General features: G+C 33.9%; 1 protein-coding gene across 6 annotated transcripts in view; it reads right to left on the bottom strand.

Moving 5' to 3' along the window:
* LINGO2 (leucine rich repeat and Ig domain containing 2) overlaps window positions 1-23,908 on the bottom strand; it is a 1,156,543-nt gene that overhangs the window by 672,117 nt on the left and 460,518 nt on the right. For all 6 annotated transcript variants that reach the window (XR_013551751.2, XM_060609541.3, XM_060609537.3 and 3 more), the window contains exon 3: window positions 14,714-14,802. The gene's annotated coding sequence lies outside the window, so the exon portion shown is untranslated. The remainder of the gene's footprint in view (window positions 1-14,713; window positions 14,803-23,908) is intronic.

The following is a 23,908-nucleotide window of genomic DNA, read 5'->3' on the forward strand; positions in this document are numbered from 1 at the left end:
TCATCCAACTAAGTCACTCCTGATTCCCAACCCACAAAATTATAAGATAGTAAGTGTTTTGGCATTGTTTTTGTTTTTTACATTTAATGTCTTTAATTGTGGTATTATATAGATGACATAAAAATGACCATTTAAACCATTCTAAGTGTACAGTTCAGTGGTACTAAGTGCATTTACATTTTTGCACTGCCATCACCATCAGAACTCTTTTCATCTGCTAACCTGAAACTGTACCCATTAAATAATAACTTCCCATGTCCCATACACCAAACCCCTAACAATCACCACTTTATTTTGTCTCTATGAATCTAACTATCCCAGGTCCCTCTTATAAGTGGAATCATAACAGAATCTGTCCTTTTCTATTTGTTTTACTTAGCATAATGTCTTTAAAATTCATCCATATTGTAACATGTGTCAGAAGTCCCTTTCATTTTAAGGCTAAATAATATCCCATTGTATGTATATACTACATTTTTTTTTTAATTCACTCATCCATTGATGGAGACGTGAGTTGCTTCTGTTTGGCTATTGTGAATAATGCTGCTATGAACATGGTTGTACGGTTATCTCCCTGAGTCCTTGTTTTCAATTATATTATTAGTATTCTTTGATACACTACAGAGTTTAAGTTTTATGTAGTCAATTTATCCATTTTTTCTTTGTTAGCTATGCTTTGTGTCATATCCAAGAAATCATTTCCAAATCCAATGCTGTGAAGCTGCTATATATATTTTTAAGAGTTTTATAATTTTAGCTCTTATTTTTAGGTCTTTGGTCCATACGGATTGTTTTTGTTTTTGTTTTTGTTTTGCCTATAGTGTAAGATAAGAGTCCCACCACACTCTTTTACATATGGATATCCAGTTTTCCAAAGATCATTCGTTGAAAGGGGTGTCTTTTCCCCAGTAAATGGTCTTGGTACTCTTATTAAAAAGCATCAGACCATATATGTATGGATTTATTTCTGGACTCTCCATTCTAGTTGACTGGCCTATATGTCTGCTTTATACCAGTACCACACTGTTTTGATTGCTGTAGCTTTATTATAAATTTTGAAATCAGGAAGAATGATACTTCCATTTTTTTTTTCAGGACTATTTTGACCATCCATGGTACTTTGGGGGTCCAAATTAATTTTAAGATCTGTTTTTCTATTTTTGCAAAAAAAACATTGTTGATATTTTGATAGGTATTTCACAAAAATTGTGAATTTACTTGGGTAGTACTGACATCCAAATAATATTGTCTTTCAGTTTATGAACACAGAATGTCTTTCCATTTATTTGTATATTATTTAATCTCTTTCAGCAACATCTTGTAGTTTTCAGTGTACAAGTCCTTTGTTCCCCTGATTAAGTTTATTACTAAGTATTTTATTCTTTTTGATAATATCATAAAAGAAATCATTTCTTAATTTCCTTTTATGATTGTTCACTATCAGTGTATAGAAATGCAACTGATTTTTGAATGTTGATGAATCTGTTTACTAGCTCTAACAGTGTGTATATGTGTGCATAGTCTTTAGAATTGTTTACATATAAGATCATATAATCTGTAAACAAATATAATTTTACTCTTTCTTTCCCAATTTGGATGCTTTTATCTATTTTTCTTTCCTAATTCCTCCAGCTAGGACATACAGTACAATGTTTTTTTTTTTAATTTTTTAACGTTTATTTATTTTTGAGACAGAGAGAGACAGAATGGGGGAGGGTCAGAGAGAGAGATGGGGAGACACAGAATCTGAAACAGGCTCCAGGCTCTGCACTGTCAGCACAGAGCCTGACGCGGAGCTCGAACTCACGGACGTGAGATCATGACCTGGGCTGAAGTCGGATGCTTAACTGACTGAGCCACCCAGGCGCCCCAGTACAATGTTGAATAGAAGTGGCAAAAGTGGTCATTCTTGTCTTGTTCCTGATCTTAAAGGAAAAGCTTTCCATCTTTCATCATTGAGTATGATGTTAACTCTAGGTTGTCATATTGGCGTTTATCATCCTAATGTAGTTTCCTTCTATTTCTAGTTTATTGAATGTTTTTTATCATGGAAGAGTACTGAATTTTTTCAAATGCTTTTTTTTGTATCAACTGAGATGATCATATACTTTTTTTTCTTTCATTTTGTTAATGTATTACGTTGATTGATTATAGTATGTTGAACAATCCTTGCATTCCAGGAATAAGTCCTGCTTGGTCATGGTGTATAATCCTGTAATCATGCTGTTGAATCCAGTTTGCTGGTATTTTCTTGAGGATTTTTGTAACAATATCCATTAAAGATATTGGTCTTTAGTTTTCTTTCTCTGTAGTGTCTTTATCTGACTTTGATATTATGGTAATGCTGGCTTTATAAAATGAATTTGTAAGGGTTTCTTCTTCTTTAACTTTTTGGAAGAGTTTGAGAAGGATTAGGGTGAATTCTTTCTTAAATGTTTGGTAGAATTCACCAGTAAGTTATCTAGTCTTGGATTTTTCTCTTGGGGGAGGTTTCTGCTTACTGATTCAGTCTTTTTAGGTCTATTCACTTTTTTTTTAAATTTTTTTAAGATTTAGTCTTGGTAGGTTGTGTTTTCTAATTTGTCTATTTCATCAAGTCTTCCCAATTTGCTGTCATACAATTTTTTAGTCCTTTTCACTTCTGTAAAATTGGTAATAATGTCTCTTCTTTAATTTCTGAAGTTATTTATTTACATTTTCTCTACTTTTTTTCTTAGTCTAGCTATGCTTGCCGATTTTCTTGATATTTCCAAAGAACCAACTGTTGGTTTTGTTCATTTTCTCTCTTTTGTTTATATCTGCTCTAATCTTTATTATTTCCTTCCTTTTGCTAGCTTTGGGGTTTTTTTGTTGTTCTTCTCCTTTTTCTAGTTCTTTAAGGTATCAAGTTAGATTATTGATTTGAGACATTTCTTCTTTCTCAATGCCAGTATTCATCGCTATAAAGTTCCCCTTTACCACTGTTTTCACTGAGTTCAATACATTTTGGTCTGCTGTGCTTCTATTTTCATTTGTCTTGGGATATTTCCTAATTTCCCTCTGATTTCTTCTTTGATTTATTGATTGTTTAAGAGCATTTTAATTTCCACATATTTGTGGGTTTTCCAGTTTTCCTTCTGCTGTTGATATTTAGCTTCATTCCATTGTAGTTGTGAAAGATACTTTGTATTATTTTAATATTTAAAAATGTATTAAGTTTGGTTTGTGGCCTAACATATGTTCTATCTTGGAGAATGTTCCATGTGAAAAATATGTATTTTGCTAATATTGGGTGGAGTGTTCTCTACATTTGTGTTAAATTCAATTGGACTATAGTGTTCAAGTCTTCTGTTTCCTTATTGATCTTCTGTCTAGTTTTCTTCCACTATTAAAGCAGGGTTTTCTTTTTTTTTTTTTTTTTTTTAATTTTTTTTTCAACGTTTTTTATTTATTTTTGGGACAGAGAGAGACAGAGCATGAACGGGGGAGGGGCAGAGAGAGAGGGAGACACAGAATCGGAAACAGGCTCCAGGCTCCGAGCCATCAGCCCAGAGCCTGACGCGGGGCTCGAACTCACAGACCGCGAGATCATGACCTGGCTGAAGTCGGACGCTTAACCGACTGCGCCACCCAGGCGCCCCTAAAGCAGGGTTTTCAAGTCTCTGACCATTATTGTAGAGCTCACTATTTCTCATTTTAATTCTGCCAATGTTTGTTTTTATATACTTGGAAGCTCTGATCTTTGCTGCATATACCTTTATTATGTCTTCTTGGTGAATGGACCCTATAATAATTATATAATGTCCTCTGTCTCTTTTAAAATTTTTTACTTAAAATCTATTTTGTCTGATTTATCATCTATTTTGTCTTCTCCATTTTGGTTACTATTTGCATGGAATATATTTCACTTTCAAGGTATGCATGTCCTCATATCTAAAGTGAGTTTCTCATATACAACATGTAGTTAGAGGATCCTGATTTATTTTGTTTTGTTTTTATCCAATTTGCCAATCTATGTCTTTTGACTGAGGAGTTCACTACATATATCTGTTGTTTTAAGCCACTACATCTTTGAGTAATCACAGCAATGCATAAAGACCACAATTCCTGTATACTAATTAATAATGCCATATCTATATTAATACCCTGGCTTTTATAAATATACTGTTGTTCTTATTTTTAGAAAAAAAATATAAAGAAGTATTTCATGATTCAGAGGCACTGTGGCCCGAATTATCCTTAAATGTTTCAGATAGATAAAGATAACGGAAAATGTGGTAAAATGTTAACAGCTGGGAAATCTGGATGAAGGTACATCAACGTCCTTTACTATTACTATTCTTGGGACCTTGCTGTATGTCTAATATCATGTCACAACAATATCATGTCACAACTTAAACAAAGTAAAGAAAACAATTCAGAGACTAAAAATTAAGAACACATTACAATCCAAAACATGAATAGACTACAAAGCTAACTTTCACCCTCTGGATTCCAGAAGGAAAGGTAAGAGAAAAATGAGTAAAAGTAATATTTAGATAAATATAAACAGAATTTTCCAGAATTTATGGAAGACAGTCATATAAAAATTAAGTAAAATCAAAATAAAATTTAAAAAAATATGGAAAACTTGATACCTGGACATACCACAGTAAAACTGCAGAGGCAGCAAAGACAAAGAAAAAATACTAAATGTTGTGGAGAGGAACGATTGATCATCTTCCCAGAAAGCAATTAGCTTGACAACTGACTTCTAAACAGCAACAATGTACACCAGAAGCCAGTATAATAATAGCTAGAATGTACTAAAGCAAAATAACTATCAACTTAGAATCACATATTCACCAGACATCTTTCAGTGATGAGGAAGGAATAAAGACATTTATAGATAAACAAAAACTGAGCATTTGCTACGAATAGATAATTACTAAATGATACTACTAAATGTAGTTCTTCAGACAGAAGAAAATGATCTCAAGTGGAAGATATCAGATATAAGAAGGAAAGGTAAACAAATAGAGTGAGCAATATTCTTATTTATCTATCTGAAACAAAAATAAAATTGTCATTTGGGTTAAATATTAGAATAGAACTAAAATGCATGAAAATTGCTATAAATTCAAAGGAGGCTGATTGTAGTTGTTATTCCAAGCTCTTACATTGTTTAGAAGGAGAGTGAAGATTGAACTTCACACTTTGGTGAGTTTCCCTATGCATAATTACATTTCTAAGGCATTAAAAGTCTAGAAAATGCTATTACTCTGGTAATAGGCAGTATGATTCCATTTATGTAAAATTAAAAAAAAATACAATGTGTACCCCCTCAACAAATATACAGTGGTAGAAATATGTCTCAAAACTATAAGGAAAAGCAAAAGAATAATAAAATTCAGAAGAGAGCTTATCTCTGAGGACACAAGGAAAGCAAATGGATTGAAGGAAAATATATGGGTTACTTCAAGATATGTTAATGTTTTTCTTACACTGAATGGTATGCAAAGTATGCATTTTGTAGTCTAATTTACAACTCACGCATATTTTAAATATTTTTTCCATATCTCTATTCAATAAAACCAATTAAAAAAAGAAACCTCTGAAATAGAAGATTCTGAATGGATTTAGAATGTAGTGTATTACTGTTGTGATGCTGGGTGGTGTTGTCAAATTGAGAAGGAGAACTGTTTTTGATTAGGGAAGCAGCCTGATTAGAAAACAGTGCAAAACCAAACCTAAGGAAGGTCTACATGACATTAAACTCTGCCAGGTAGTTAAGTGTAATAGACTGCAAAATCGCCCTAATTTCTCTCTCCTTCATATATCCACTCCCTTTGGACTATTGCTTTGTAGTTACTCTCAAGAGGTAGAATCCATTTGTCTACTCCTTTCATCCAGGTTGCCTTGTGACTTGCTTTGGCCAACAGAATGTGGTAACAGCATCACTGGGCCAGTTCTAAACATTGGCCTCAAGAAGTCTTGAATGCTTTCATTCTTTGTCTGCTATGTGAATATGCTCAAGCTAATCAATTGTATGATAGAGACATGTGGCCCAATCACTCCTAGCACATTAGTCACAAAATTGCAAAATAAGTGAGTGAGCCTATCCTAGACTGGTCAATCCTGGCCTATCCACAGCTGAGCTCATGCACATGAGCCAGCTCAGCTAAAATCAGGCAAGCCTAGGATCACCAAAACTGCCCAATAACCTACAGACCTATAAAAAATAATCAAATGACTATTGTGTTACAAAGCAAGTATGTTTTGGAATAGTGTTTTTCTCAGAAAAAAAAAAAAAAACTCAGTCAAGCAAACATTAAAGTATCTATCAATCAAAATAAACTTGATTCTATAATTCTACAAGCGGCACATCTTTCCTCCTTATGTTTCCTTTTCTCTGAATGTACTCATACAACATGTTCACCTGGTTGTAACTTTGTAGGGCCATGAAACACTTAATAGTCATGAATATTCCAACTGTATATAAAATGTCCTTATTTTGGAATGTTGGAGACAAGATAAAGTCTTCAAAGATGATACAATCTGAGAAGATAGATTTTCAATTCTTTTTTTAAAAAAAATAAATGGGTAACATTGCTTAAGGATAAAACAGAAAAACTCAAGGGAAAAAATACACAGGTATGAAAATGAAATGTGCTGATCTCCCTTTTCTTAATTTATGGCACTGTGAAAACCCTAAAGTACTATGGGGCCATGTATTCGTGAGAGCAAGAGAACAGGGGTGGCAGAAGATATTTTTAACAAAGTCATCAAGGCACTCATGAGGATGGCATATTTTCCACGAACAAGCAGCATAACTTAGTTCTCTGCTCGAACACCACACACGGCATAATGCAAACGGCACTCTCAGAATACTGATGCTCCCACAGGGAACTCAACAGTGAACCAGGAAAAGATCACAGTCTCTGACAGCTGATTGGTGAATTAATTAGGTGCTGCACCTTTTTTAATGCGATTGTAAATCACATGTACAGCATGCATTCAGAGTCATAAAAAGATTCCAAGGATGCTAGGCGTCACACAACAGTATGGCAAAATGTAATCAGAGTCCAGAGGGACACCCAATAGGTTTACCAGAGACCTACTGGGATTAATCTTACATCTCATCCTTTCCGAGGGGAAAATATGGACGGGGTGGCAAAATTATTTAGGCTCCAAGCAAAAGAAATCAATGCCTTTTTATCACTTTCTCTCAAGTTTTCTCAAAACACACTTTACTTCACATTTGTACACTTTCTAACCATCTCTGAAATTATTCCTCCTCATGTAACCTATCAAGTGACAGGGGATTGTGAAGAGAGATCACAGACAGAACCATTTCCACCCTGCAATGACCAGGTCATTGTTACTGCTGCCTATATGCTCTCAAATATTCTTCCATTGCAGGCCTTAGTTGCTAAGTATATCTTATTATGTAACTTATTGTATTTATCAGTTGTGTGATCTTCGGCATGTTATTAATCTCCTCAGCTCTCAGTTTCATCTTCTGCAGAAAGGGGATAATAGGGATGTCTGGATGGGTAAGTTTGTTAAGTGTCCAACTTCAGCTCAGGTCATGATCTCAAGATTCGTGAGTTCAATTCCCACCTTGGGATCTCTGCTGTCAGCACAGAGCCGGCTTCAGATCCTGTGTCCCCCTATCTCTGCCCCTCCCACCTCACATGCATCCCCTCCCCCTCAAAAAATAAAGAAACATTTTTTTTTAAAGGAAGAGGAAAGTAAACTTCTTTTCATAGGGTCATTATGGAAATTAAGTAAATACTGTAAGGTGCTTAAAACAGTGCCTGGCCCATGCCTGATAAGTTCTATAAAAGTTGTTGCATAAATGGTGATGCAAAAATGATGTTATCCTATTTGCACTGCGGTCCATTAGCAATGAAATGTTTGATCACTTTGATTTCTCAGAAAACGCAGCTGAAGTACACAGTTTAAATACAAAAGTACTAACAGAGCTGCATGTATAGAGGATCGGAATGTGGGAGTTCTCAGATTTACTATTTTTTTCTATTATTTTCTGTAACTTGGGAAGATGAGGAGATAAACAAAAGACAGGAATTATTTCTGTCAGATTTTTTAAAAAAGGCACTAAAATTCATTTCAAGCCTCCTTTTTGGTGACAAACGGATCATGCTGCAGGCATGTGGGGTTGCAGCTGTACTTTGATTAGCTACCCCCATGCCTTGTGGCCCTGTGGGAATGGCAGGCAGCACATGAGAAGCCGATTCAACATACATATTAATAATATTTTAACCTCTTCCAATAAAAAAAACACTGATCACTGAAAATACACAGGGGTATAGAAAGAACACATAAAACATTTTAAAAGATTATTCTTAATTTTAGTTTCCTTTCCCTTCCCTGCCTGCTCTGCACTGAAGATAACTGTTGAGTCATGAAATGATCAATTACCATGCGCATGGAATGCATGCGGATCAGTTGAGGGTTGAGAGAAGCACAAAAAATGGACCAGCATCCCTGGGAGAATCAACCTGAGTTTATATCTGAACTGGAAAGAGTAAAGATGCCAAAGATATTTAAGTCCCTTATTCAGCACGATGATACTGTGATACTCATAGATGCAAAAACGCTATCAATAGGTAATATGAGATATTTGGTAAATAGGAGTCAGAAGTTAAATATTTATATTGAGAGAGTGTATTGCATCCTGTTTTATTCCTAAAAGGATTTGAGATAGCTAACTAAGTTGTTTTGGTGTGTGATAAAATAAATGAGGAAAAATTTTAAAACTGAACAGATATAATAATGCCAGAGATAATGTTAGTACCTACTTGAAATCAAATAGCTTATGGCTGGGGGAATCCAGATCTATTGGAATCCTTTCTCAGACAACAGTACTGCACTTTGGGTCATTCCTAAGGGAACTACCTGCAAAGAACAATGGTAAAGGGGGGCAAGTTCCTCTTTCTTATTAATAGTCTTTGGGACCTGCCAACTATGGTCACCTGGGCTAGAATCAGGACCTGGGTTAGAAACCTCAGAGATCTCTGCTACCCAACTCTAAATTTAAGCCCAAATCATAGATTTTACATTGATCAGAATGGATGTTTTCAAGAAAAATAATAGGTCAGAGGGAGCTATCTAGGGAGTAAGCCCTTAGTTTACCATTGGAAATAAGACAAAAAAGGAGAAGAGTGTATTAGATAGCCAAGCTCCTCCATGTGGAAGGGCTTTAGCTTTCCAGTTTGAAAGGAAGAGAAGACGGACTGAATCCCACACACATAAATATTCATTGGATGGCTACCCTGCAACATCCTGGAATCTCTCCCATCAGATGATTATCTCCGATTCCCGGAAATTGAGTCTTCCTCCTCTCTGAAAGCTCTTCCCGAAGATATTGCACAGGTGGCTCCTTCTTATCACCCAAGTCTCCAATTAAAACGTACCTCTATGGTAAAGCCTTTCAGAACAACACAGTTTCAAGTGACTTTTCAGGCTCTCAACTTGTTTTAATACTTACCATTACTGAATGCTTTCTTTTACTTATTTTTATTGTTAATGAACTCCATACTCTACACCACTCATTTAGAACATTAAGTTCAATGACAATAAGGATCTTGTCTGTATTATTACCTCATATACATGTGAGTACTAAGTGAACGTAATAGGTGCTCCACAAATGTTTACTGAGTGGATACATGCTTGAATGTGTGTTTTGATAAATCAAGAAAGGTGGTGGAAAGAGAACAATTTCTTGGGAATCTATTTTAATATTGATGATAGCTAACATTTACCAAGAATGGACATTAATATATTAAGTGTTATCTTTTTTTAAATCTTCACAATACACCATGATATTAACACTGAAAAGAAAAATAAGGTCACATTTTGACCAAATCTACCTTAGAGCCCAATAAAGGAGATGAGATCCACACCTACACTAATCCCATAGCAGTTAAGCGTTACTACCATATATGCCATTGGATTTTGTTTACTTGCCAGGCACATGCAACAGATTTAGTTTTGAGCTTCCTAGTACCCTACACACACCTGAAAATAAATCTATTACACAGTCTACTGGAATCGTTAAAAACAACTTTGTAGAAGCAGCCATGTGTTTGGAATGTTGAGACTAGAAGGATGTCCCATGATCTTCTTAATGGAGAAACTTTAGGATGAAGAAAACCACACCATGAATGACATTACAACAATCAATGCAAGCATGGGTTTCTAACATCTATAACACAAATCAGTGTAAGTCGATTGCATTGATTCAAGCTGTGGTCCAGTGAAAGCACTTCTACAGAGTAAACACAAATATTTTAATAGTCTTGTTTAATCCACTGATAAAATTTAAGCTACACTGATGAATGAAAAGGATTTGTATCATTTACTATTTCTTGCCACTATTTTGTTGACACTGACTGGCAGAAATTATGATGCATATATAGTATGATGAGTGAAATACCACAAACATTTGGTGTTATTAATTAAGGCTATATCCATGGGTTTTAAAACATGCATAATTTTGGCATCTTCTCAGGAGCTGAGACATCCAACCAGAACACTTACCCAAACTGGCTAACATTATACCTATGCAGCAAGCAAAAAAGGGAATGGAATATCTATGGCCAAGTCTAGATTTCCCCAGAAAACAAAAACAGAAACTGTTTTTTTTTTCTAATACATGAACAGAAGTCTAACAGAAAGGCTAATATCTTACCCTAGTCATAATCCAAAACCATTAAACAATAATAAATAAAGCACCCGCAGAATAATTTAACTTTAATCTATGCTATAAAATGTACTCCTAGGTAGCTACATTAATTATTAGGCTCTAATTCACAGTCAGTGGATTGGAAAAGCCTGTAGTTTGTAACGGCTGATTTTAAGCCATTCTTTCTTACCATCATTAGCACATGAGTGTCCATAACAATATCACACCATGAGCTGTAATTTCACGTCCTCTTTTTACAGACTAGTGAACTAAGCCCCAGAGATGTAAATTGCCAAAGTGACAGAGGCAGTGAGTGAGAAGCTAGGAATGCTTCTCTGTGCCTGAGATTATAACCACTAAAATTCAGCCACACTATTGGCAACTTCAGTCAGAAAGATGAAATTCATAGATTTTTGGAGTTAGAAAGAATCTTGGGGTCATTTGCTTAGCTTCCTTATTGTATAGATGAACTAAAACAGAGTAAATAGTTGACTTCAACTCCATATTCTACTTAGTGATACAATTAAAATTGAACCATTCCAGCATTTTTTCTAAATAAAATTTCTTTATATAAAAATAATCTTAAATTAAGAAAACATAGGGCATAATAAAGTATCACTTATTATTAAAATATTAATGGTATATATAAATACTAATGATGTATGTAAACGATTATTCTCCAAATAAAAGACCATCAAAGAATGATAGAATAATGGAATAAATACAAACTGTCATCTTTTCAAACACTGATTGATACATGAATCCCCAATGAGAAGCACTTAACCAGCCAACCATCTTCAGGTGACATCTCTAGAAGGAGGGCTCTTAATGCTTTATGAAACAGCCCATTCTGTTTGGGGAAAAATTCTATTTTTAACAGTTTTTGTTCATTTAAATCCATATAATGTTATTTTACAAATATTTCCCATATTGGGTCACAGTAGGCCCAAATGTCTTAAGACCTTCCTCATAGTCACAGCTATAAATACTAACCTCCCTTCCATCTGGCATTGATTCAGATATTTGCAGAGAATTATCATCTCTAACACTTGTTCATCTTTTCTTCTCAAAACAAGGCATATCTAATTCTTTCACATTTTCAAACTCCCTCATTAGCATGCTTGCTCTGGACAGTTATCCTCAGGTTTATCAATATCCTCCTTCAACCTGTGGACTCAGGTCACACTTGCTTTGGGGTTGCTCTACTCAGAGTGTGAACCTAATTTATAGCCCCCTCTCTGTTCAAAAGGTCCATATTAATGTCATTCACATTTCAATTTTGCACACTGGTCATTACACTGATGACACTAACCTTCTAAACTTGAATCTATGATTTTATTTGAACAACAAAAATGTCTCTGCTATCTTCATAATTTACCTCACCCTTAACTAATACTGATTTACATTATGTATGTATATTATATATATTCTGATGGCTTGAGAATGGAGAAAATAAATTTTAAAACCTCAGCAAAGATTTTGAGGAAATAAAGAATGGTAATGAAAAACAGGTAAATAGTTCAATACCTGTGGTAGGAAGGCAATGCTAAAATCTGTCTTTGTCACTTTAGATGAAGACTTGATTATGTGCAAAGAAGGAGCCAGTGTTGAGGGGAGTGGGGACTGAAAATGGAAGTAAAAATGAGCCTAACTATTAGAACAAGAACCTAGAGGAAACAGCATCTGTGCTTTCATTCTGCTTTTGTTATATAATTTAAAATTTTGTTAAAGTGAAAGTTTCCATATGGTTTTGATGCCTCTTAAAAGTCCCATCAAAATAAAGTATTAATTTTTAAAATAACCTCTACTCATGTAATAAATTAATAGTGTGTTTTTTCATTTTTTTTGCTGATAAAAATAAAATCACTTTCTGTCTACTATCTACATCTGAAGAACAGCCAGCATTCTCTGGGTTCACAATCAGAGATAGATTGTAGAGCTTCACATGAATTCGAGTGGGAAAAACAGGTTAATTTATCAGGATTACTTAAGCCGCCTAAAATAACTGAAAGAGTATACTAAGAAATATTCAAAGAAGCAATTACATTTAACAGTGTCTTCAAATCACGTTACATTTATCATACTTTAAGTACCATTGAATATTCTTTTTTGATTGGAAGAGACCTATGAATGGCAGACTCTTGTGCTGAGCAAATGAACAGTTTTCCCTAATTCTTTTTACATGACTGTCTGTTCCTTCCCTATTATCTCATCTAAGTCAACATAATGGCGAATGATATGTCTCAACATGCAGTTCATGATTTAATTTTTTTAAACTTAAATTCAACTTAGTTAACATATAATGCAGTATTGATTTCAGATGTAGAATTTAGTGATTCATCATTTACACATGACACCTACTACTCATCCCAAAAAGTACCCTTCTTAAAGCCCATCACCCATCTACCCCATCCCCCAACTACCTCCCCTCCATCAACCCTCAGCTTGTTCTCTATTTTAAGAGTTTCTTATGCTTTGCTTCCTTCTCTGTTTTTATATTATTTTATTTTTCCTTCCATTCCCCTATGTTTGTCTTTTTTTTGTTGTTGTTTCTTAAATTCTACATGAGTGAAATCATATAATATTTGTCTTTCTCCCACTGACTTATTTCATTCATCATAATACACTCTAGTTCCATCCACATTGCAAATAGCAACATTTTATTCTTTTTGATCAATTTAAATTTGGTCGGTGATAGCTTTATTGCTTAAAAAAAAAAAAAAAAAACCTCACCAATTCAGTATACTTTATGCTTGTTTAATATCTCCTTGAAATACATTTTGTTTCATTGAAATCTATATTTCTGTCCACAGAGAGTGTCAGTTTCCTGTAGGCCCCAAAACATCATCCCAAACATATGTGTGCATTTGTGTGCATGTGCATGTGTGTGTGCATGTGTGTGTGTGTCTACCATTTGTACCTGGTAGACTATTGGCAAACTAAACGCAAAGGCATTCTTTCCTTGCTATTATTGTTTGTCTGATAGACATGTGAAGGAGTGCTGGAAGCAAGCCCATTTATTTTCTAGGAAACCCATTTTTTCAGAAGCAAATGTTCTTTGTTTTACTTTTGGTCTTCATGAGGACACAAGCAAGCAGTCCCACATGTCTCCCTGTAGTTGTGTTAAATGAGGACTTTCCTAACAGTCACCAGTCAAGACTTATCTTTCTGGGCATATCTCAATTCCTAATTCATCCCTCTGTAATGAACAGAAAGCAGTGATTGCTAATGCCTCAATTTGCTCTCTAACAATTAAAAGCAAAAAAATAATAGTAATAAAAATAATAAAAAATAAAAACCATGTTGTAATACTTGGTATATGGCTGCCACCAGCAGAGAAAGAGGAGATAGAAAAACAAGGGAGATTTTTCAGGGAAAAGAAAGTTATCTATACCAACACACAAAGGCCACTAAAAGGCTATGAAGTAGTTTCTATTCTTTTACATATATATGTATATTTCTATCTATATCTATATCTATATCTAATATAGATATTAAATACATAATGAGTTAATGTTATGTCTGCCAGGACTAAAACAAAACAAAACAAAACAAAAGGAAAGGAAAGAAAAAAAATGCCCAGAAGTAACCCTACCTGGATGTAACTCACTTTCCACTTCAAATTAATAGCGATGTACCTCCACTATCGTTATTCATGTCACAAGTACTGATAAAGTAAATATCTTTAACTAACACACTTTATGCAAAACATTTAAACTACAACATTTAACTATGATACCATGGTGTTTAAAAGGGCAAAAATCAGTTTAAACAAATAAAAATGGTATACAGACTGTCAGAAACATATCACATATAACATATATAATAGTTTTACAGAGAAAAATGTATAAGCCTAACAGGGGATTGTCAGTATGTCATAGGCCCTGGTCACTTGGGGGCTAACAAACCAGAGGAACTACTTAATTAAATGCATGATTAAATAAAAGAAAATTAATTTCCTTCTTGTTATAAAGAAAGTCTGAAGACACGAAATGGCATTCCATTTCATCCTGAAAATATAATTAAAATAAATTTAGTATTTACCTCATATGATTAAAACTCCATCCAACACTTTAGAAGCCCAAGCAGCTCATGATACAGTGATACAGCCTTCCCGTGGCACTCTTCAATTTCTGTAAATATAAGGAAGGTGAAAGAGTGCATTTAGAGCCAATATGTGTCTTTGTAAAATGATACTGATTAGCTATGAAATGTTTATAATCACTCCACAATGCCTTTTAAAAAGTACCTCCCTACATGTAGCTGTTATCAGTTTTAAATGCACAATATAGCAATGAAAATTATGTCATCCGAGACTTTCAAGGCACTAAAATAGACTACAGCTTATAATACACCACAAAAAAATAAATAAATAAGACCACTCAATTGCATGTTATTTTACTGCGAGAGGCTGTTATACTGTGAAAACTAAGGCATTTGTAATTTAAATTATATTGACATGACCAAAATAAATATTTTTCTAGTCTACCAATGAGGGCATCATCTCATTGTTTAGTTTTTACCACTGACTTCTTTACGAGGCTTTAGCAAGTATTCTTACTTCATATCCCTAATTTTCCTGGAAAAGATTCATATAATGTGAGAAATGACTGTCATTCACTTGATACATTGATAAGCAATAGGTAGGCATTTAAGTGTATTCTGCTTCTAGATAACACACACTATATACAGAAAAAAAAACCCAACACAATAGCTCAAACTTTCACAACCTGTTTCAATGATTTGTAGGTGAAACTTTTTAATCATATTTTCTCCTATCTACTTGCTAAAAGAGAAATACAGTGATAGGCTAGATATATAGGTACTTAGCTGCAGTCCAATGCTGCTTCTCCATTCTCAAACACATACTATTTAGGTAGAACAGGAAATGTTTTACATTCCTCTCCTACATCTCCCTCACAATGATAAGCCTTATTCATGTACTGTTAAATTCAGGCACAAATTTCAATGTATCAGTACCATGGACATCTGCCCCCTACCCTCCAAACCCTTTCTGAAAATCTCTAATCCAGTAGGTGACAAAGATCAGGATAGGAACACAGATGGTGGGGAAATGGTACTCCTGAGAAGTATAATTTGTGCAGGCACCTGTAGCACATTAGAACAGAAATAAATGAGCATCTTCTAAATACAAGAGTGACCAAAAGAACAGTGACCAAAAAGAAGGGCTGAATTCATACAAATTACATCACCAACTCAATTTTTCTAAATGCTACTATTGAAAACCACATAGGCATATTTAGTACCTATAGATATAAAGACATATGTATTCATATATAACATAGATGGATAGATAGATAAAAAGATGGATAAGCTAGATCCCTCAGTATGTGCTTCTTTGTATCTTTTGTCAGTTACTGGATATTACAACTTTGAAGAAAAGATGCTTTCTAGCCAAATAAATTCTGTACAGTAAGTAATATGTCCCATTAAATTCTAGAGAGAGATCAGAAACTGCATTTACATTAGGGAGAAACAAACTGTAAAGGAAAGCATTGACCACTTTTGGCAGGAAAGAGAGTATTCTAAAATTCAGAATAGTAGGAAACTAGCCAGGCAAATGGTAAAATACCAAGGAAGGCTGCATTACATTTTATGAATGTCTAGACATTTTGCACAACTATCCTTCTTTCCAGAGAACGCATCAACTAATCCAATACCTCATCACCTTCTAACTCTGTATTCACAATTGTGTGCCTTGTTTTCATTGTTATTTATAATTCTACAGTAAACAACCCCAACTATTATTGAAGGCTCACTGTGACAAGTGCCATGATAGATGTTTTCATATGCCCATCTCATTTAATCAATAAGATATATGCAGTGTCACACTTTGCAGACAGTAGCCATTGTCTTCTACACCATATATCTCAGCATAAAAATCATAAATTGAAAAAAAAAATCCTAATTTGGAAGTTGCCTGTTCTATAAAAGAAAGTGCTCTTTCCAACTAATTGTAAATTTTAAGTTCTGAATATTTTGTGTCTTTTAATGTCTAAGGTATTTATTGAATAATTAATAATGTACAGGAGATATGAAAATTACCAAATAAAATCCATTATCTAGTTACCTAAAACTTGTATTTTTGCATTCCAGTGGGGTGGGAGGATGATCCTGGAACCTCACAAGTCCTTTTGCTTATGATTACATTCAAAGATTAAATTTATGACATCTTTAAGGAAGAAGGAATATGGATTACACCTTCAAGCCACACACTGGAATTACCTAATTTTGCTGAAAGAAGATAATTTTAATTAAGACCAAATATTGCTTGAGGGAGATGAAAAATATCCTATGATAATAAAGTAAATGGCACGAATGCAAAAGAAGCTACTAGATATAAGGGATTAGAGACAGAGACTATTTTGCCAAATGGGAAATAAAAATTAAATTTGGGAACAGATAAGGTAATGGAGAAAGAAGGCGGGGGGAAATGTGTTGATAAAACCCATAAAAGTGCATATGTCTTTTGTTGTTGTTTTTTGTTTTTGTTTTGGTTTTTGTTTTTGGTTTTTTTTTTTTGTTTGTTTGTTTTTGGTAGGAGTTGAAGGAGTACAATTGTTGAAGTTGAAATTCCTTCCGAGTTTTCTGGGTTATTATTAACGGAACACTGAAACACAAAAATGCAAAGCCATAATTACTAAAAAATGAAATCAGGGTCGCCTGGGTGGCTCAGTCGGTTAAGCGTCTGACTTGGCTCAGGTCATGATCTCGCGGTCCGTGAGTTCGAGCCCCGTGTCAGGCTCCGTGCTGACCGCTCAGAGAGCCTGGAGCCTGTTTCAGATTCTGTGTCTCCCTCTCTCTCTGACCCTCCCCCGTGCATGCTCTGTCTCTCTCTGTCTCAAAAATAAATAAACGTCAAAAAAAATTTTTAAAAAATGAAATCAATGATTATAATAACGGGGCATCACGTTCTACACCAAATACTAACATATGAGAGAAGAATGCAGGCCCAAATGTGGTCCTGGGTGGGGTGACTCATTCATCTTAATTTGGGGAGATCCTCCATACTAAAATGATTTAGAAAAGAGCAAAAAGATATTAGTAATAGAAGCTATTGTTCTGAGGAAGAAGAAGGAGACTGTGAAAAACCGTTTTCATAAGAATTGGTCGATGTGGCTCAGCTGAGCTGAGGACAGAATTCAAAACGAAGAATGTGATGAACTATACCCTCAACATTTTGATTGAGGCACACAATTTGAGATAGCTGATAAGGTCTAGAACACAAAAAATGAGGACTTGATGAATGTGTATTTGCAAGCAAGCATTTAGTAGACAAAACAAAAACAAAAACAAAAACGCCCATCCGTGTATAAAATAAAATAAAAAATAGTGCACGTGCATAGGACACTCGATAAAAATCATACTTAAAGCAGACAGTGTACCTAATAACCCTGAGGGAAAACCTGTAAATAGTTCATAAAATATACACACAATTTTTTTTTACCTTAAGTCTACAAAAATTATGCCATTTCCCCCCACCCTAAGATCCTGTGATTAAATACTGATGGAAATAAAACAATATTCCAGGCCTTCTGGCTTCCAAGTCTGTTTCCTCCTTACTACATGATATTGCCTCCCTCATTTCTAGTATCTTTGTATAATGAGATGGTTATATACTACAGCTGCATCCCAAATGGGTATGCAATACCGATCAAATAATGACTGTAAGTGCAGCAGGGGATCAACGTGGGGATTAAAGCACAATGCAGTTACCCCAGTCCCTAGAATTCAGTGAGGAATTAAAGAGCAGCTGTTACTGTTATTATTGTCTACAAAATGGGAGAAAATCTTACTAAGAGGAGTATATAATAATGAAGAAAGAAAAAAAAATGTGAAAAAGCCTCGATGAAGATGCTGAAACAATTCCATAGGGATTAATATTTTTAAGATACAACCTGGGCAGGTTTAACGCCTTTTCGAATGAGTGACTTTAACTTCAATGTTAAATATATGTAAATGTAATTTGTAAAAGAATAATTGTTGTTTAATTTACTTTTAGAGATGAGTATGATAACCTCCAAGGATAAGCGATATTTTAAATGGCTTCATACTGGGATAAGAATACCCTTTAGGTTTATGGTGTAGTGCTAAGGAGAGTTTGGATACCAAAAAAAAAAAAAAATAACAGTCTTCTTGGAACTTCAATGCTATTTTTGAGGGAAAAACACATACTTACACTGTCAGTATTTCTAGGTATAAATACCCTCAGTTATGATTTACATTTCTATCTTTACACACCCTTATGGGGAAGAGTTTGAAAATCCTTGCTTTAAATGAAAAATCAGACATTTTTACCATTCTTGTCTCTCCTCTTCTACAACATTTTCTAGTGGTTGTCATACTTTATCTCAAACTGGGGGGAATGGGAGAAGGCTTTTTCAGAGGAAATATAGAGTATATGGCATCTTACCCTAAAAGGAAAGTAAATCTCTGACTGACTTACTAATTTTTTTAATTCACCGTTATTTATACTTACTATACAATAGTCTGTGGGCTCTGTACAACCTAATTATTGATATATTTAAGAACATATACACATATACACACTCACTCAATAAACCAAGATGATCTATTGGTTACTGTTGTAACTTTCACAGAAGACCACATCTAAGGAATTAACACAGAGAAGATAATGTCATCACAGTGAAAAGTTCTAAGAAATTAACTTTTTGGATGATCCCTTAAAACAAATAATACAGCACTATCTAAGGAGGATCCAAGTGGTGTGCAGCCTCTGACTTGCTGTCTCATCAACATGTTGGATAGCTTAGATTTTGGTTTAAAGAACGGTCCACCCTGCATTAGGGAGAGAGTTGTACAGAGAGAAGACCAAGTGTTGTGAATTATTGTAGGACATCTGTCTCCTCTTCATATTATTAACTTTTTTTTTCTTTCTGGTCATAAAATAGAAGGAAGAAGTGAAATAACCTGTCTACTATGAGCCTAAATATGATGCTTTAAAATGTAATTTAATACATTCATCATAAGATAAATCATAGAAGGTAGGTAGTACTGTCCGTTAGCAAACATAGAAACTGAGGCTTAGAAAGTGATGCAGCATTTTTTTTTCAAGATCACAGACCTTTCCATTATATAGCACTGCCTCCAAAGTATCAACTATAGATAGCTTTGATCATGGGACTCGTTAGAACAAATGTTAAATTCAATTCAGTGGTGTTTAATAAAACTTGAAATCTGTAATGAGTGCAGTTGACCAGAACTGGATGATTTAAGTGTTTTATCATTAAGATTTCAGGGTCGTTAAATAAAAGTGAAGTCTGAATAAAAGCTTTTTCTTTTTTCTGGTTTGTTAATGTTATATTCTAAACTGATACTAAAAAATTGTATTAAGATTTATAAAAAATATAATATCTACTCTTTTCAACAGGTGTTTTTGCTTAGTAACTTGCTTCATTAATATGACATTCCTAACAGATTGACATAATATAAATGACATTTCCTGGAATCATAAATTTATTCAACACTACATTTCCATTAGGATAGAATAAATAGAATATACCATTTATTAGATCTTAATTCTAATTTAATAAAAGTATATATAATTCTTTTTTTTCCTGACGAGATTTAATTTAAATTCAAGTTAGTTAACATAGAGCATATAGTGTAGTATTGGTCTCAGGAGAAATTAGTGATTCATCACTTACATATTAACACCCAGTGCTCATCACGACAAGTGCCCTCCTTCATGCCCATAACCCATTTAGTCCATCCTCCCTCCAGCAACCCTGGTTCTCTAAATTAGAAGTCTCTTATGGTCTATCTCCCTGTTTTTATCTTATTTTATTTTCCTTCCCTTCTCCTATGTTCATCCATTTTGTTGTTTAAATTCCATATATGATTGAAACCATACAGTATTTGTCTTTCTCTGATTTATTTCATTTAGGATAATACACTCCAGTTCCAACCACGTTGTTGCAAATGGCAAGATTTCATTCTTTTTTGATGGCTAATACTCTATTGTGTGTGTGTGTGTGTGTGTGTGTATGTGTATATATATATTTATATATATATTTATATATATTTGTTTATATATATTTATTTATTTATATATAAATAAATATCTATTTATTTATATATAATAATATATATATTTATATATATTATTTATATATATTATATATAAATAAATAAATATAAAAATAAATATATGTATAAATATATATACATATATTTATTTATATATATTTATATATAAATATATACTTATATTTATATATAAATATATAAATATATTTATTTATATATATTTTAATATATTTATATATATTTATATATAAATATATTTATATGTATATATATAAATATATATGCATATATATAAATATATTTATATGTATATATATATGCATATATATATGCATATATATATACACACACACACACACACCACATCTTTATTCATTCATCAGTCGATGAACATTTGGGCTCTTTCCATAATTTGGCTATTGTTGATAGAGCTGCTCTAAGCATTGGGGTGCATGTGCTCCTTTGAATCAGTATTTTTTGTATCTTTTGGATAAATACCTAGTAGTGAGTGCAATTGCTGGGTTGTAGGGTAGTTCTATTTCTAACTATTTGAGGAACCTCCATACTGTTTGCCAAAGTGGCTGCACCAGTTTGCATTCCCACCAACAGTGCTAAGGGGTTCCCCTTTCTCAGTAGCTATATAATTCTTAATTCTAATATCACAAGACACCTATGCTAATACTAAGAATTAAGCTATATAATTCATAATTCTAATATAGTAAATTAGCCATACTATTTTCTGAAGCAATAGAAGGAATATAGAGGGAAAGCAGAAACAAGTTCATTAGGGGTGCTTGGGTGGCTCAGTTGATTAAAGTCAACTCTTGATTTCAGCTCAGGTCCTTATCTCATGGTTCATGAGTTTGAGCCCCACATCGGGCTGTGCACTGACATGATGGAGACTGCTTGGAATTACCTCTCCCTCTCTCTTCTCCTGCCCCCTCTCAAAAATAAATAAATAAACATTAAAAAAAGGAAGAAAGAAATTCACTAAGTAATTTTGACTTTGGAATTCAATAAAACTTTTTCATATTGGAGGTAAACGTATTTCCAAATTAAAAAAAAAAAAAAACATAATGACATTATTACTTGACTGAATCACTCTATTGAGATTCCACTCACATGTTGCCCTAGACCATGCCAAAAGAGAATCTTGCAAGCTCAGTACACTAAATTCTATTTTAGTATAAAGTGCACATCACCTATTCTTCAGCAGAAAAGAACAGTGATAAAAGGAGGAATTTTGATTCTTCCTTGTTTCAACTGCCTAATTTTAAACTGCTTTGTGTTTGGTGGCTCCCAAAAGAATGACAAGGACTTCACTCTGGAATGCTTTGGTGACTTACATTTCCATTTGTTCTTGACTTTCTGAGAGATGTGCATGGTAGAGATACTGGTATTTTTATTTGCTTTAATCTTTCAAAACCCAAAGGCGTAAAAAAAAAAAAAAAGACTACACTACTATCTTTTTATTAGGTCAATCAAGTTAAAAGTTTTCATTGTGCTTAAACTTTTAAAAAGTTGAAATTCTACTACAGCTGCAATTTTTTTTTAAATAAACCATATATTGCATTTGGTCTTAAAGCATATATTTTAGGGGCACTTGGGTGTCTCAGTAAGTTAAGCGACTGACTTCAGCTCAGGTAATAATCTCACTGCTTGTGAGTTTGAGCTCTGTGTTGGGCTCTGTGCTGACAGTTCAGAGCCTGGACCCTGCTTTGGATTCTGTGTCCCTATTGCTCTCTGCCCTTCCCCCACTCACACTCTGTCTGTCTCTCTCAAAAATAAATAAACATTTTTAAAAAGTACCTTTTAAAAATCTATCTCTTTAAATCACACACACATATGCATATTAGATCATTTTTGTTTTTTATGTACATTAAAATAATAATAACAAATATACGCTGAACACTACCATATGCCAGGCACTATTCTAAGTACCTTCCATATATTTGCTCATTTAATTCTCACAACAATCAAATGATATTATTTCTATCCCAATTGAAAGATGGAAAATTGAAGCACAGAAAGATTAACTAACGAAGTAATTAACAAAGCTGGCATTTAACTAGGGGTGTGACTCCAGAGCTGGAGCAATTAGCTATAATGCAATAGTATCTCTTATTACAAGATACTAATAATGGCATTCTGCTAACAGTATGTACAAAAATTTTCCTTAACCATCTTCACCACATTTAATCCAAATAAATAAATAAATAAATAGATAGATAAATAAATAAATAAATAATCAAGCCATAGAAGTTCATGTAGGGTGGCACAAACAGGTGAGTGAAAACTGACAGAGCTAAATCTTTCTAAAGGCATGGCCATTCCTACATAGTTTACCAAATATTCACAATGTCTGGTAGAGTACTGAACATGTAGTAAACCAGTATCCAAAAATATTTATTGTGTAAGTGAATTAATGAATAAGCTGAGAAACTTGTGTAAGCAGTGACACTTCTGGAAACCTGGCTGGAACTGCCACCTCCAAACACACTTACCAAGTGGACTAGTCTAAACTCAGTAGACATCTCATTGGATTCTCACCTCCCATTCTTCACCTTCACTCACAGGTAGTCTCCTGGGCCCTTGTGTTCCATTTGCAACTGCTTAACTCATATTCATTAAATTCTTGTTCTATTTAATAAACTAATGAAAACAATCCAATGTGATTCCAGTTACTATTAATACATTTTAATGGAGGCTTTTGAGATAAAATGTCATAATTAAGAATAGCAACCCTAATGGTGAGAATGTCAGGTAATAATAGCGTACATCAGAAATCCAAACCCAAAAGTCCAAACTGTTGTCCTAGGTTCTCTCACCTCCTCAGGTGCACCCTGAATCTATCTACATTTTATTGTCTTTCCTTGCCACTGCTCCCATGGTTACTCTCAGGGTCCACTAATTGGTTTTCTTACTTGTCCTCTTGCCCTTCCAATCCATTTTCTACCTTCCAGCTAGAGTTATTTTAAAATATAAATTAGATCATGTCTCTCTATAAATAATGACTTCCCTTTGTACTTTAGAGACTATATTTCTTTCTTTCGCTCTGTCAATCAATCTCAGTCTCTCTCTCTTTCTCTACTCCTCCCCTTCGGGCCACATTTGACTTCTCCAGTCTCACCTCCTGGCCTTCTCTCCCTCACTCACCAGACTCCATCT

Source organism: Panthera onca, chromosome D4, assembly GCF_046562875.1.
Source record: "Panthera onca isolate mPanOnc1 chromosome D4, mPanOnc1 haplotype 2, whole genome shotgun sequence".
NCBI lineage: Eukaryota > Metazoa > Chordata > Mammalia > Carnivora > Felidae > Panthera > Panthera onca.